This window comes from Mobula hypostoma, chromosome 9 (assembly GCF_963921235.1).
Source record: "Mobula hypostoma chromosome 9, sMobHyp1.1, whole genome shotgun sequence".
NCBI lineage: Eukaryota > Metazoa > Chordata > Chondrichthyes > Myliobatiformes > Myliobatidae > Mobula > Mobula hypostoma.
In genome coordinates this window covers 59436252-59452945 of record NC_086105.1, presented here as the reverse complement: position 1 = coordinate 59452945, position 16694 = coordinate 59436252, and the positions used below count along the sequence as shown (strand labels likewise).

The 16694-nt window shown below is 43.5% G+C and overlaps 2 protein-coding genes across 5 annotated transcripts in view; one reads left to right on the top strand and one right to left on the bottom strand.

Moving 5' to 3' along the window:
• The window catches only part of tmtc3 (transmembrane O-mannosyltransferase targeting cadherins 3), a 130385-nt gene extending 126558 nt beyond the window's left edge, over positions 1-3827 (bottom strand). Inside the window, exon 1 of one of the 2 annotated variants that reach the window (XM_063058372.1) lies at positions 3711-3827. The gene's annotated coding sequence lies outside the window, so the exon portion shown is untranslated. The remainder of the gene's footprint in view (positions 1-3710) is intronic. The other variant, XM_063058373.1, reaches the window with a different exon arrangement.
• Positions 3828-7430: 3603 nt separating this feature from the next.
• The window catches only part of cep290 (centrosomal protein 290), a 164900-nt gene continuing 155636 nt past the window's right edge, over positions 7431-16694 (top strand). For 2 of the 3 annotated variants that reach the window (XM_063058359.1, XM_063058357.1), the window contains exon 1: positions 7431-7512. The gene's annotated coding sequence lies outside the window, so the exon portion shown is untranslated. Of the gene's footprint in view, positions 7513-8188; positions 8256-16694 lie in introns of those variants that run through there. The other variant, XM_063058358.1, reaches the window with a different exon arrangement.

The following is a 16694-nucleotide window of genomic DNA, read 5'->3' as shown; positions in this document are numbered from 1 at the left end:
ACCATTTAACTGAGTAACAAATGATGTATTTAAATGAAATACAGAAGAAATTAGTACACTACCAAAACTACTATAGTACTATAAAATTGTGTACTGGTTCCTAATACTTTGTCAATGGAGCAATTCATCCACGTCACATTCTTTTGACCGTAAATGAACAAAATCAGCACTGACACCTGATAATGGACTGCCTTCAAAATGATTGCATCTTCCAAATCTTTCATTCTACTTCCTATTCCCATTCCAACACGTCAGTCCACGGCCTCCTCTACTGCTGCGATGAGGCCTCACTCAGGAGTATCAGCAACACCTTACATTCTGTCTGGGTAGCCACCAACCTGATGGCACGAACATCGGTTTCTCAAACTTCCAGTGATTGCCTCCCCTTTCACTATTCCCATTCCCTTTTCCTTTTCTCATCTCATCTTCTTACCTACCCCTCACCTTCCCCCGGTGCTCTTCCCCCTTCCCTTTCTTTCTTCCATGGTCTTTTACCCGCTCCTATCAGATTCCCTTCTCCAGCCCTTTATCTCTTTCACCTATCAGCTTCCCAGCCCTTTATGTCACCGCTCCCCCTCCCCCAGTTTCACCTATCACCTACGACCTTGTACTTCTTCCTCCCCTCCTCCCACCTCCTTGCTCTAACTTCTCATCTGTTTTTCCAGTCCTGAAGAATGGTCTCAGCCCAAAATATTGGCTGCTTACTCTCTTCCATAGATGCTGCCTGGCCTGCTGAGTTCCTCGAGCATTTTGTCTGTGTTGCTTGGATTTCCAGCATCTGCAGATTTTCTTGTCTTCCAAATCTACATTTTCATTGTAACATTCAAGATGATTGCCAGTACCTTCAAATTTTTCGTAGTTCCTAACTTGTTGAAATAGTGAAATCATTTCATTTTCACTCCCAGCCATTTGTGGCCCCAAACCTGAATGCTTGAGACCACAGCGAACAGTTCTGAATTGTCTTACTGTTTATTACTCACCAATTATCAGCCTGGTTTTTGAACACAACCGCACAAATGATGCTAATTAAAAACGGTTTGCTCCAAACACAGTGTAAGGTCTAATCTTCCGTCATTGGACTCACTTTACACCGCACGCTGTCAGAGCAGTGCTGCCAGGATAATCAAGGACATGACCCACCCAGCCAACACACTTTTCGTCCCTTTTCCCTCCGGGAGAAGGCTCAGGAGCTTGAAGACTCGTAAGGCCAGATTTGGGAACAGCTTCTTTCCAACTGTGATAAGACTGCTGAACGGATCCTAACCCGGATCTGGGCCGTACCCTCCAAATATCCGAACCTGCCTCTCGGTTTTTTTGCACTACTTTACTTTCCATTTTTCTATTTTCTATTTATGATTTATAATTAAATTTTTTTAATATACTAATTTTTACTATTTTTAATATTTAATATTTGTAATCCAGGGCGTGGGAAGCACAGAATCAAATATCGCTGTGATGATTACACGTTCTAGTATCAATTGTTTGGCGACAATAAAGTATAAAGTATTAAAGTAACTGCCACACAACTTGCACATGACTGACAGTAGTTAAGGAACTGTTCTGCAACAGCCTCCTGCCCCAATTAAGTGACATAGTGTCCCAAATAAATGAAGGAATCCTGGCTATTTTCTCCATTTGTTTTTGTTCTTTAAGAGTTGTCCCAAACAAATGGCTGTCCCCATTAACTGCCATCCCAATTAACCAGAATCCACCGTATTTTATGTGTGCACTGTAACTGCTGGCACAAAAACAAATTTTATGACAGTGACAATAAACCTGATTTTGAACCATCACTGGCCTCAGCAAGACAGATGCAGTAATAAGCTCAGTTCCAGATGTGCAGCCACATCGGTTTCACTTGTCGATGCACATTACACCCACTGAATTCTCATTCCACTTACAACAGGATCCACTCAATGTGCTCATTATTCTACGGATTTAGTGAGTATGTCTGCAAGACAATGAATCTCAGGATTGTACAGGGTGACATATGTGTACTTGGCCAGTAAATTTACTTTGAACAAGAGCAACTCATCAGCCGTTGTTAATTAGAAAAAAAACATTGACCTCATAATCTACATCACATTTCACACAAATAAACACTAACCACCTATAGTCTGCAGCATTGCTGCAAAGATTACAACTCAGAATTAAGGCTTTGGGATATCTCCAAACTGCATACAGCGCTAGAGAAATGCAACTCTCTCTCATAATACCACATACATATGTCAGCCATTTAAGTCCATTTTGCATATTTTAACTTTCTTTTTGGACATTTCAATCATACTCGTTAAACATTAAATTGGTACAAGGATCCATCTGCCCTCTTCCCTCCTCACCTTGGCAAATTAGCCACTTTAGAAAGTAAAAACTAGTAAGATTGCGCCACACTTGCCACGAGATGCTCGTAAATAATCTCCTTGACATATTAAGCTCCAATTACCAAACACCCTCTGCAACCCACCTCACACCCTCTTGATCCGTCTCATACATCTCTTCCCCACCTTTTCAGGCCCACCAATTTTCCATTAGTCTCCATCTAGGCCAGACTCTTCAGACCAAAGATTTAAAGATAAGATGAGCTTTATTTGTCCATCCCCAGCCAAACCTGAACTCCTATCAGGTGTCCTCTTACTAAGCTTTTCACTCTTCCCCACTCCTGTCCCAAATTGCCCACCTGTACCAAGGCATTGTTAACCAAACTCCACCTCCCTCCAATACTATACCTGCCCCAACTATCTCCCACACTACTCTCCACACCCCAATATATTAAGCACCCACCTACACATGGCTCTAACCATCTCCCTCCTGAACCATCCAACACACACTCATCCCTCCTCACATACTCAACCTCACTTTCCCACCCACACCAACCTCTCCCCTATCAAATTGAAACTTGCCTTCTCTTCCGCACCATCAGCCCTGGTCCCTCCTCTCCCCTATCTGATCAACCATACACCTCCCAACCCTACTCAGTCGGATAAAATGGACTTTTGGCCTCACATCCAACCTTGCTATGACCCCACACTTTATTGTTTACCTGCACTGCAGATTTTACACTTTATTCTGTATCGTTATTGTTTTACCGTGTTCAAGCTCAATATACTGTGTAAGGATCTAATCTGTGTGAACAGTGTGCAAGAAAAACTTTTCACCATATCTCAGAACATGTGACAATAATAAACTAACGCCAATACCCACTTCCTCTCTTCTACTTAATCTACCACACACCTCCCAACTCTCACCTTTCCTTCTTCTCCCCTTTCTCCTCTACCCGATCCACAGCACACGTCATCACCTCCAGACTCATCCTTCCCTCTCCCTCCTCCTCCCTGATCCACAACATACCTTCCCACCCCACCACTTGCTCCCATACCTCACCACCCTCAGTCCCTCCTCTCCCCTACGTGATCCACTAGAAGCTGCTTCCCCATCCTTACCCCACCTCCACCACCGCTCCTTTCTCTACCCCTACCTGGCCCTCTCACTGTCCCCCTTCACTAGACGCTCCTTCCCCACTCTCACCACCCCCTCCTCAGTCTCCCTTCTTCCCTACCTTATCAATCACACATCTCCCTATCCTCTCACTCCTTCCTCCCGTATCCACAACCTGATCCACAATACATCTTCCCATCCTCACCATCCACCACTCCCTCCCCCTAACCCATACTTAATCCACAACACGCTTCCCCATCCTCCTCTCCCTCTACCTGATCGACTAGACGCCGCTTCCAACTTCTCCCTCGGCCTTTTCCAGCGGCATCACCGACCCGAGCCCCGCACCTCACTTCCGGTCCGTGCCGATCCCGTCCGCCCACGCGGACCGGGCTGCAGCAACAGCTGCGAGTATGACGTCCGGACCACGAATCGTCTGCTGCCCAACTGCGCTCCCTCTCACCAAAAACTACTCCAATGTTCAAACGTGACGACTGGAAATCAATAATACACAGAAAATCAAGAAAAATATCGTTTATAAATTTTAGAAAAACAGCTAAATCTTACTAGGGTGAAATAAATAATAATTAAAATCTGTAGGGGGTTGCTATATATTGAGATTAAAAAATAGATTCAATTTATTCAGTAATCCTTTGGAAGCACATCACACTTTTTATGAAGTGTAACAACTTGTAAGACGCACAGCCATCAGAACTGCCTTGTTACCCACGTGTGGGGAGAGGAGGACAAACCAGCAACCTCAGAGGCATGACCATTCTCAAGAGAGCAAACAGGTCCACTTGTACTGAGAATTGTCATACAAGGCTATCACTAGGCTCCCCTTGAATCATCTCTCCTAACAGTCAGAGTTGCTCTCCAAATTAGCCAGCATGGGAGTGTGGTGGTTAGCATGAGGCTTCACTGTAGACAGCTGCAAGTTTGGGGTTCAATTCCTGCCGCTTTCTGTAAGGGGTTTGTACATTCTCCCAGTAACTCTGTGGTTTACTCTGGGTGCTCAAGTTTCCTTCCTCATTCCAAAGATGTACGTTATTAGGTTAATTTGTCAGATGGGTGTACTTTGGCGGCGAGGGCTTCTGGGGTCAGAAAGGTCAGTTACTGGGCTGTATCTCTAAGTGATGAGGAGTTCACAGTGTGGGTTCTGTTCTTCTGTAAGCATGCCAGCCAGATGTGATCTTCGTTATACAGTAACTCAGAATCATAGAGTACATAGAAGTAATCCCTTCATCCCACCATCAGGCGCCTATCAAGAATAATCCCATTTACCATTATTTGGTGGAAGCCAACTGAGGCCCTCCACTGTTTGGGATTGACAATGGACATTGTGTCTCAGCTGCTTATGTGATGTGCAAGCCAGGCAGTATGACATGGTGAGCAAGCTGTTGCCCATGTAGCAGGATCCCCCTCTCCACACGGCTGATGAATCCAAAGGGACGGAAAACATTGTCACAGTTTGGTACCAGAAGCGTCACAGGAGTTGCCAGTCAACATTGAACTCAATGTAGGACTGCCTTAGGGATTCCAGCTCTGGCTTACTCCCAAAGCCCTCCCCATGAGTGGGTATAGCTGCAAGGCAGTGGAGGTTTGAGATCGGAGTTTTCCTTCTCCTAGATGAGCCACCAACCACAGCTGACGAACCCCAAATTCCCAAAATGACTGATTTTAAGGCGCCAGTAACCCGCCTTTGCCCTTTCTCCTGTCAGCAGAAACGGTTTCGCCAGGCTTAGTAGCTAAGCCTACGTAAAGGCCACGAGATGGACATGGTTGTCAGAGGCTATTTGAGATACACACCATTGGGAGTATTTAATAGGTAGTGGGAACTCACCCCCATTACCACCCCAGCTATAACAACCTTAAGGAATCATGGAAGCCTAATATATATAGATGATTCAGGTACTCTTCAAGAGAAGCATTTTACAAGAAATGCAAGGATCAACATTAACACAACAAGTGACCCTTTCTGACAGTAAATTTAATTCTACCACCCATGAGGGAGCATCCTTGTTAAATTTGGCTGCCTGAAGAAATCCGTCTCCATTTTACATCTGCGTCATGATGATACCCAGGATGTGATCTCAATGCAGCAGACCCAGTCGCTTTGCATTCTGGTGTCAAGGAAGGCTGCATCATCAGCCAGCATTTTTTCTCAGTCTTCCTTACCACGATTTTGGACAGAAACCCTAATCAGCTCCCCAGTGGTGTGGAGTTCATGACTTACCACGATAAAACTTGCAACAGAATATCTAGCATTCAGGCGCGTGGTGTTTAAGGGTTAAAGGTTTGCTTTACTTGTCGCATGTGAATCGAAAGAGTGAAATTTGTTGTTTGCATCATCAACCAACACAGTCCAAGATGTGCTAGGGTCAGGCTGCAAGTATCGCCACACTTGGAGTGCCAACATAGCACCCCACAATTCACTAATCCCACTCATAAATCTTTGGAATGTGAGAGGAAATCGGATCACCCAAAGGCAACACAAGTGGTCACATAGAGAACGTACAAACTCCTTACAGAGAATGGCCAGAATTGAACCCTGACCTTACAGCTGGTGCTGTGGAGCATTAAGCTAACCACTATATTGCCCACCGAATCGTACCACAGAAGAGCCTGGAACAGACTCCAGGAACATTCAAGGATCTAGTGACTGACTTTTTATTGGCTCAACCTGTTCATCAGAACCAACTGAAATCACAAGAAATTCTGCAGACGCTGGAAATCCGGAGCGACGCACACAAAGTGCCAGAGGAAATTAGCAAGTCAAGCAGCATCTATAGAAATGAATAAACAGTCGATGTTTCGGGCCGAGACCCTTTTTCAGGACAGGAAAGGAAGAGAGAAGATGTTGGAATAAAAGGTGAGGGGAGGGGAAGAGGAATAGCTAGAAGGTGAAGCCTGGTGGGTGGGAATGGTAAAGGACAGGAGAAAAAGGAATCTAATAGGAGAGGAGAGTGGACTATGGCAGAAAAGGAGGGGCACCAGGGACAGGTGATAGACAGGTGAGGAGAAGAGGTAAGAGTGGGGAATAGAAGAGGGAAGGGGGGAGGAAAATATTTACTGAAGGGAAAGATTGATGCTTCTGACATCAGGTTGGAGGCTTCCTCGACAGAATATAAGCTGTTGCTCCTCCATCCTGAAAGTGGATTTGAAAGGGTTCTCCATCAGGAAATTCAGCTTTTGGCAGATGGAGTGGAGGTGCGCGACAAAGTGGCCCCGAATTTACACTGGGACTCACCAATGAGAAGGTTGTATTTGGAGCATTGGATATAATAGACAACCCCAACAGATTCGCAGGTGAAGTTTGCCTCACCTGGAATGAAGATAGGAGGTGAATGGGCAGGTGTAGCCCGGTCTGCTATCCTGTCCATCTCCTTAAGAACTGTATGCTTTGATAAGATCACACCTCATCTATCTGAAAGGGCCCCGGCCTATTTAATCTTTCTTCTTTGTTGTTTCCTGTGCCTGATCCAGGAGTCGTTGTGCCAGCGAGCAGACAAATGGAAAGACTGTAGACAGATTAAAAAGGTCAGATTGGACATGGCATCTTAAGGGCTTATGTCAGTGAGGTATAACTCCATGTGCATACCCCAAACCCCATTAAAAACACAAGAGATTCTGCAGATGCTGAAAATCTGGAGTAAACCAAAAGAAATGCTGGAGGAACTGAGCAGGTCAGGCCAAAACCGTGGAAAGGAATAGAGTTGTTCTTTTGGGTTGAGACTCTTCATCAGGACTGGAGAGGAAGGGGGTAGAAACCATTGTGCAAGTGGCCTGGATGGTGAAGAATGAGGAATGACCTACTGAAGTTTATAAAGTCATGAGGGTTCTGCATGAGATGGATGGTCACAGATGCTCCATTGCCCCATCACTACCCTCATCACCGATGCCTCCGCATCCCTCCCCTCCCAGGCCCCGCCCTCTTTTGGCGCCGAGTCTCGCGAGCATGCTCGTTTTGCCGTAAAGCGGGTTGCCAGCTGCCGTGAAGAGCTTGAGTGGTCGCCTAGCAGCCGGTACCGGGCCCACTTTCTTCCCCGCGCTGATCTAGACTCCGGCCCGAGGGAGGTGAGAGCATCTCTGGGCGGGGTCCTGCTAATCGCAGGCTCGGGGCGTCCTGTACGGCCCCGGGTGGGGGCTTGGGTGACCCGTAAGGCCCCGGGATGGAGGCTGGGAAGCGGGGAGTGGTGTGTTGGTGGTTCGTACGGTCCCGGGCTGGGAGCAGAAGGTAGCGGGGAGGGGATGTAGGGTGACCCGTAAGGCCCCGGGATGGAGGCTAGGAAGCGGGGAGTGGTGTGTTGGCGGTTCGTACGGTCCCGGGCTGGGAGCAGAAGGTAGCGGGGAGGGGATGTAAGGTGACCCGTAAGGCCGTAGCGAGAGGGGGAAGGCGGAGCGGGTGGTATCCTATAATGCCCTGGTGGGGTATGGCAGGTCGAGGATCCGTCAAAGATTTTTTGGAAATGTCTACTCCGGCGGTTCCTTGTGATCGAGGGTGACTTGCTCCCATTCTAGTTTTTTTTATTTGTGGGGACCACAGACTCTTCTACAGGAAAATGGGGACCACAGACTCTTCTACAAGAAGATGGGGGGGCGGGTAGCAGGTAGGGTGGGTGGTTTGTGAAGTAGGTACAGGTATTCGTTCTATCAAATGAAAGGGTTCTACATCCTTTTGCTTGGACTTGCAATTCTCAGTACAGGTTAAGTTCCCCTTATCTGAAATGCTTGGGGCTGGGAGTATTTTGGACTTCAGAATATACGATGAGATAGTTCGAGATTGCCAAGATTTACAACTCTGAGTTTACGCGCTACCGGTAAGCAGTCTTGTTCATCACTACTGGTGTAGCCGTTCAGCGTGCTGGATTTTCATCAGCACCGATCTTGGCAAACTCATCGATGAATTTCTCTGCTGGTTCGTGATGCTTTATCAACACAAACGTTAAAAAAAATGCCATGCCTTTTCTTAAATTTCTGCAGCCAGCCTGCTGAATATTCACAATAACCTTCAATTTTTCAGTTCTTTGTGTAGATTTTTGCTTGTTTCATGACCAGCATACAGTTAAGTGGCAAATGTTCATTCCGCTGATGAATCCACTCTTTCAGTACACATTGAGATCTTACTGTATGTGCTTTTCTTAAATTTCGCATTAACGCTGTGAAAGGACTGACAGATCTAAGTGTGCGAGATATCATTGACGCTTGGAGGGATTGTTCGATGTGGAGAGTTAGGAGCCAAATGTTCATTGCATTTGTGAGGTCACATCTCAGAACTGTCTGTGGTGCCGAGAGACCTGCACATCACCTGGGAACCTTCCCAGCACTTTGTGGAATTTTCCATTTGTGACGTCATGTCAGCACTAAAAATTTTTTGGGAATTTCAGAGGCTTTTGGATTTTGAAATTTTGGTTAAGGGTTACAAAACCTGTACCATCCTGAATGCTGCTTTTCCACTTTGAGCAGACTTGGGGCAAAGAGTCCTCGGATTTAGTCAGAATGTTGCATTTCTTGAGGGAAGATCTGAGCACCTCTGTGAATTTTCTGTTTTATACATCTGGTTATCTAATCCTGTGGCAGTGCTTGGAATAAAGTGTCAGGGATCAGCGATGTAATCAGAATAATGTATTCAGTTCAATAGCAATAACTGAGCCAATGGTCTCAATACAGGGAGCCTGGGCTGGGAGAGGGTACTTGACATTGGATCTTTATCCTTCCAGTTAACTTGGAGGATTGCAGACAAGTGTCTGTGGTATACTGGTCCAGTGTTCCCTCTAATTTGTAATGACCAGTATGCGCAAAAATCTTGTGCTGTGCAATTTTTTGCTCGGTGGCAACATATGCGCACCGAATTTTATATATAGAGGTAACCATTTTAACAGCTAGCAAAACACTGTCAATAAGAAATTTGATCTCCTTTGGGTTTGATTGCTTTTGCTCTCATCCATCTGCACTCTCACAAAACATGCGTAGCAGATCTGCAGCAGGTAATGAAGGATTTTCCCACTAGAGCTTTTGGACACCGTCCATATGTGATCTGCTTACTAAATGATGCTTTAAAAGTCAAGTTTCCAAATATCACTCCACTTCTTCCCACTTGCAAATTCTCCAGCAACTTTTGCATCGTGACAATACACACAGGTAACACCAGTTGCTGTATTGTACATAAATATTTCTCAGAACTGCATGTTCTTGACCTCATGAGCTTTCAGTGTAGCAGTTTCTACTGTTTCATTAAGCCATTCTGCTTTAAATGAACTAGTAGTTCTTTTGTGCATCACACCCTTTGCTTCTTTAGAATTTGACATAATCAATAATTTCTTCAATAAGAAAGTATAAATAAGCCAGTTCCACAATGTGCAAACAAATAATCGCAAACTCCACGTTGTCAACACAGTCCGCATCTTCTTCATGTGCCTTGCACGTTACACGCTTGGGTGATCCTGGCTGTCCACATCGAACGATCCCTCGCAGCATCAATGATATCTCGCACACTTAGATCTGTTAGTTCTTTCACAGTGTCCATATATTTTCTTCTTTGACTTCCTCTGCTGCGTTTCCCAGGCATACGGCCTTATAATGTAAGGCATTCTATTTCTCGCTTTCTGATGACATGGCCCAGGAATTTAAGTTTCCTCTCATTTAATGTTCTTATTAAAGATCTTTTTGTATGGGCACGTTGGAGTATGTCTCATTAGTTACCCTATCTGTATATGATATTTTCAGCATTCTTCTAAGAAACCACATTTCTGTTGCTTCTAAGTTTCTTTGGAGTTCTGGTGTTATAGTCCATGTTACAGTCCGCATCAGAAACCGGAAAAGGAAATGTGATTGTGTATGATCATGAAATATACTTAACATACCAAAGTTGTAAAGGGTGACAGCCTTTTGTGCGTAGTTTAAATTCCTTTGTGCACTAGTAGCAAAAGATGTGTGTGTGTGTGCGCACACACCTTAAAGGAAACATTGCACAGGTCTTATGTTAGTAAATGGCTTTTACCCACTGGATTGCAGTGATGTCGGCAAATGGCTGTTTGGAAATGTCTGTTAATTACCTGCATGATTTAGGTAAGTGTGTAACATTGTGTTTTAATACTGTTTGCTGATAACCAATGTATTTCCTTTCGGCTATGATTTGGAGGTGTAGTTATCAAATATACAGTGTACTCACTTTTGATATTATGGGATTGCTGTGTACATAAGAGACACAAGTGAAGATCAGATCAGAGTTAGGCCATTTGGGTCTGCTCCACCATTCAATCATGATTGATTTACTGTGGATTCCAGCTACTTAGTCCATTGGTTAATCGAGGCAGCTGCTTATTTGGGTCAACTATTAAAGGACAAAAACTAGTCAAGAAAATAGCCAGGATTCCCTTTGTTTATTTGGAACCCTACGTGGCTTAATTGGGTCAGAAGACTGATGCCAAACAGTTTCTAACTGGTATCAGTCAAGTGCATTTGTGTGGCTGTTGGACACCACACTGTGCTTAGAGTTTTTAAGTGGTGTTAGTTGTGTGTGTTTGTGTTCAAAAAGCAGTGATTTTTGTACTGAGAGTTGGTGAGAAATGAGCAGGAAGACAATTTAGACAAGTTTTGCTTACTGCAGTTTCAAGGATTCAGGCTTGGAGATGCCAGAAATGGCCAGGAGTAAAAACAAAACTATTACTTTAAAAAGTTAGGAGGTATGGAGAATGTGAAGGTATCAACAGTCATCTTGAATGTTACAATGAAAGTGAAGATTTGGAGGATGCAACCACTGAAAGAATTGTATGAAGGCAGTCCATTATTTGCATTATGTGTCTGTACTAACTCAATCAAAAGAACACAGTAGTGTGTTGGATGTCTGTCAATGATAGTGAAACCTGTGTAGGAGCGTTTTTAAAGTGGAAAAACCATTGCACTGGGACAGTTCCATTCTCTCAACCTTGGAAATCTGGGTCCAGTGGTACAAGTTGTTGTCACAAGCTTGGTTGCAGTGGTTCTTCTGTGTCTTATCATGTGTTATCATGTCTTATCTGTCTCACTCTCCACGAAGCAGCGAAGAACTGCCTTCTTGGCCATTGGATCTCACTTTTGATCTTATCTGCTCAGTCCACCGGAGATGACTTCACATACTAGGACAGGGACGTCCCTATTTCACTGAGTTTAGCCTGTCTGTCGAAATGGTTATCCTAGGGTATGGCTGCTATTGCATACAAACAGTTACTTGGAGACACAGCTAAGAGCTGAGTAGGGACCAAAGGTGAGTGGGCTGCCCCAGAATGGACCAAACAGCCCCTTTACCAGAGGTGCTACCCCTCCCTGGACACCCCATACACAGCACATACACCCGATGAATTGCCCCATCGATAACTATTCGAAACTAATACACAGTTTTATAGTACTGTAGTACTATTGGTAGTATTCTAATTTGTTTTATATTTCATTTAAATACATAATTAGTTACTCAGTTAAACTAATTTGTCTTTTTTATACCTTTTTAACTATTTCTATGAAACTTCGGCTAATTGGAGCAGCTGCTTAATTGGGTGAAAATGATGTGTCCTGATGTGTCCCAATTAACTGGAATCCACTATATTTTCTGTCTCAACCACATTCTTGTGCCTACTCCCCATTACCTTTGACACCCTTACTATTTACATACCTATCAACCTCTGCTTTAAATAAACTCAATGACTTGACCTCTACAGCCACCTATGGCAATGAATTCCACAAATTCACCAGCCCCTGGCTAAAGAAATTCCTCCCCATCTCTTCTGTAAAGGGGTGTCCTTTTATTCTGAGGCTTTGCCCTCTGATCCTAAACTCTTCCACTACTGAAAATGACCTCTGCACTTCCCCTCTATCTAGGCTTTTCAATATTTGGTAAGGTTAGAAAAATATGAAGTCATGTTAGAAAATGTAAATCTTGAAATAAAAACTAAGGGCTGATAGGAATTTTGTTGGTAGTCAAGAAAGTAAAATCCTGATGAATGTTTGGATAAAGATCATTGGGCCATGGGAATTGTGCTCTGCCTTTGCCTTTCCCTTACTCTGGAAAAAAAATCTGAGAATATCTGTTCTGATGAAGGGTCTGTGACCTGTGTTTTTATACCTAGATGCTGCCTGACCTAATGAGTGTACATAATATTTTCTGTTTTGAATTCAGATTTTCAAGTTGTGAGAGCATTGAATTAATCATAGAAACTTGCAGCACAGATGGAAACCACTGAGCGCATCCTATCCATGCTGGATGAAAATGGAGGCAGTATTTATTGCTTTCCTGCTTGGGGAGCTGGTATGGGTGATGGTTCAAATACCTGCCACTCATGCTCCGATGATTGTGTGATTCCATGATCCTGCTATGATATAGCACAAATTTCCAACAGTAAATATAATGTTTGTCACATTTGTGACAATAAGATATACCATATGTTATAAATATGGGCAGTTAATTTTGTGTATGTAGCAAGTATTTCTGGGTGAATCAATTTTTAGCTAATTGAATTGATTATTATGACGTGTATCAAGATACAGTGAAAAAGCTTGTCTTGCATACTGCTGATACAAATCAGTTGATTACACTGCATTGAGGTAGTACAAGGTAAGACAATAACTGAATGCAGAATAAAGTGTAGCAGCTGCAGAGAAAACGGGGAAGACAAACTGCAAGAATATGCAGAGGCAAATTTCAATGCTAATCATCTAAGCTTTATCTGCCTTCAGCATCAGTCTTATCTATTATAATATGCAGATCTCACTGCAGATTTTCTTCCTATTCTGATTTTCTTAATAGTTTGTTGGGAGATTAGATTTGATGCAGGCAATATGTCCCTGCAGTTTTATTTGCTATTGATGGGGTCCATCACAAACCTCTGCACTGAAGATAAAATATTGAAATTACGTGGGACAGGTGGACTTCTCTTACGGATACCGCAATCGAGTGTTTTGTTCAATCAAATTCCTCATTTTTCTGGGAATTTTAATTTGATACTTATCTCATCCATTTTCACCAGTGTGGAGGAACAGAGATTAGGGTCCAAATCCATAGATCCCTTAAAGTTGCTGCTCAAGTTGATAGGGTTGTTAAGAAAGTGTATGGTGTGTTGGCCTTGGTTAGTTGGGGTACTGAGTTCAAGAGCTGCAAGGTAGTAGTGCATATTTATAAACAGCTGGTAAGACCAGACCTGGAGTATTGTGTTCAGTTCCGGTCATCTCATTGTAAGAAGAATGTGTACGTTTTAGAGAGGATGTAGAGGAGATTTACCAGGGTGCTGCCTGGATTAGAGTGCGTGTCTTCTGAGAATTGGTTGATTGAGCTAAGGATTTTCTCTTTGGAGCACAGAAGGGTGAAAGGTGACTTGCTAGACATGAATAAACTGAAAAAAGGCATAGATAGTGTGGAAATATAGCACCTTTTCCCATGGGAGAAATTACTGATACCAGAGGATATCCTTTTCAGGGGAGATATCAGAGGTAGTTTTTTTTTATATGCACACAGTGGTAAGTGCCTGGAATGCACTGCCAGGGGTGATGGTTGAGGTAGATGCATTAGGAACATTTACGAGACTATTAGATAGTGTTACGTACCCCGTAGCTGGGTTGCCAAACCAGCAGAAATGGATCACTCAGTTGGAGTCTGGATTACTAGAACTAAGAAAGTTTTATTAAAGAAACAAGCAACACAGTAATCGGAAGGATAATAAATGCAACAGTTCAGCAATGATAAACACACGTGCACAGAATTAAGATAACAGCATCAATCAAGCTCTATCGTTGTCTAGGGGTAAATGACCAAATTTCAAAGTGACACAAAAGTTCAGTCCAATTTAGTTCAGTTCGCAGTAATCGTTGCCATGGCGATGGACAACGTGGGGGGGGAGAGAGAGAGAACGGGAACGACTGATCATTCAGAAACGACTTCCACTCACAGACCGGCGATAATTGCTCACAAACAGCTTTTGGGCAGGTCCTTGGTGATGTCACCTGAGGTCACCGACTGTGACCCCTCCTCCAGATGCGGTCGATCCTCGGCAGTGAACCCGGCACCCAAGCAAGGGCGGACACACACCGGGTTCCCGCTGATCGTGCCTTTCTACCCTGTGCGTTGTCCGGTACTTCCCACCGACTCGTGAGAGGTGCACCGCTTCCAGGGTCTCGTTACCTCGGGTGTCGTGTGTCCTGCCTTAGTGAACCTGTCCCTTTTTATCCCCCTGCTGGGGTATCACCTGTCCATCACTTCAAACAGTTCAGGGTTCAAAGGGGGAGCCGCTCCAGACAGCTCTCTCTCTCCCGTCCCTTCATTACACATCTCCAGATGCTGTTTCATTGTGTTCCTTATCTCTCTCTTGAAGACAGGTGGCAGACCAACTGCTGATCACACAGGACAGCTAACATCTTATCTATGTGTATTCTCGTCACAATAGGCACATGGATGTAAGAAAAATATAGGGTTATGGGTGATGAAAGAGAGGGGAGTTGGATTGATTATGGAGTTGGTTAATACAAGTCAGCAGAGCACTATGGGTTGAAGGGCCAGTTCTGTTCTATACTGTTTTATGTTCTCTGGTCCATCTTAAAGTAACTCCAAGTTTAATAAACAATAAAATCTAACCTTCCTAGAGATAATTATGCAGATCTAATTTTCTCCTTTAAGTAAACAAACCTCTTTCTAGAAAGATTCATTGCTAATAGCTGGTGATCAATATATATCAGTCTGTTTGCCAGTGGTGAGAAAATGGACATTATTCCAAAAGCTCATTGGTACTTTTTAAAGCAGAGCAAATCTATGAAGAGGAGATAGTCTAAATTTTAGTGTGGTGAAGTATTTGCAGGAAAAAAATCTACAGGCAATCAATGGATACCACATGTATGTTGTTATGGTATCATTTACATGGGAAATATGGATCAATATATGCATCGTGATTGTTGCAGACAAGGAGCCACTTGAGAGTTGTTTGGTTCTGGGTACCGATCAGCCAGCATGTTGTTCCTGGACTGAGGTGTAGATTGTCCATGGTCAATCCAATCCTGTCTAGTACAAAGATGAGGAGGGTTTTTTTTTTTAGCAAGTATGTGGTGAATCTGTGGAGTTCATTGTCACAGATGGCTTTGCAGGCCAAGTCGTTGGATATATTTAAAGCAGAGGTCGATTGGTAAGGGTGTCAAAGGTTCTGGGGAGAAGGCAGGAGAATGGAGTTGAAAAGGAAGATATAAAAGCCACAATCAATGCTGTTTCCTCTCCAAAGAAAACAAACTCAGCCTATCCTGACGAAGGGTCTCGGCCTGAAACGTCGACTGCGCCTCTTCCTATAGATGCTGCCTGGCCTGCTGCGTTCACCAGCAACTTTGATGTGTGTTGCTTGAATTTCCAGCATCTGCAGAATTCCTGTTGTTCAGCCTATCCTGTCCTAATAACTGGAATGTTCCATACAGGCAACATCCTGATGAACCTCATCTGCACCCTTTCCAAAGCCATCATGTCCTAAATCTCATGAAAATCTCTAATGGTTATGCTCGCCAATCAAAGGAATGGACCATGAACTATCTGTCAGCTCTGATGAGCTGCTTCTGATGGAGATTAATACAAGATTATGCTTAAATTTAATTTATGGTACCAGCTGTTGATGATTAATTCCTGTGCTTTGTGGCCATACATAATGAGGGAATGGATGGCAAACTATTGATTTGGTCCTGACTACAAATTTGCGATGCTAGCAAAAAGGCGGATATTTAAACCCAGGATCTCCTGGGATGTTTGGAAAGAAATAAAACAGGCTCATCTAGTTTGCAGTCCTTCCCAATAGTAATATAATGAAATCAATCTCCATCAATTAGTCAACATGAGAAAGAAATGCTTTCCTGAACCATTCATCTCATGAGAAGTGCATCTCAACTGCATTCTCAGTGCATTCCGCATATCTTTTCTCAAATTGTTCGAACTCTACTTCCTTCGAAAGAAAAATTTGGGATGGAATGAAATCAGATGTCAAATAAGTTGATAATTTATTAAAACTGTTAACAATTGAGCCTAGTAGTGATACTTGCAACTAGAAGCAAATGTTTGTAATTGGTAAATGTAATTATTGGAAAGGACTGCAAATTTCACTTAGATGATTTTTTTTATTTTATTGAGATAAAGTCAGAATAGGTCCTTCCTGCCCTTCAAGCCACGCCTCCCAACAGACATGTGGTAACGTAGAGAACGTACAAACTCCTTACAGGCAGCGGGCATGAATTGAATCTGGTTACCTGTACTATAAAGTGTTGTGCTAACC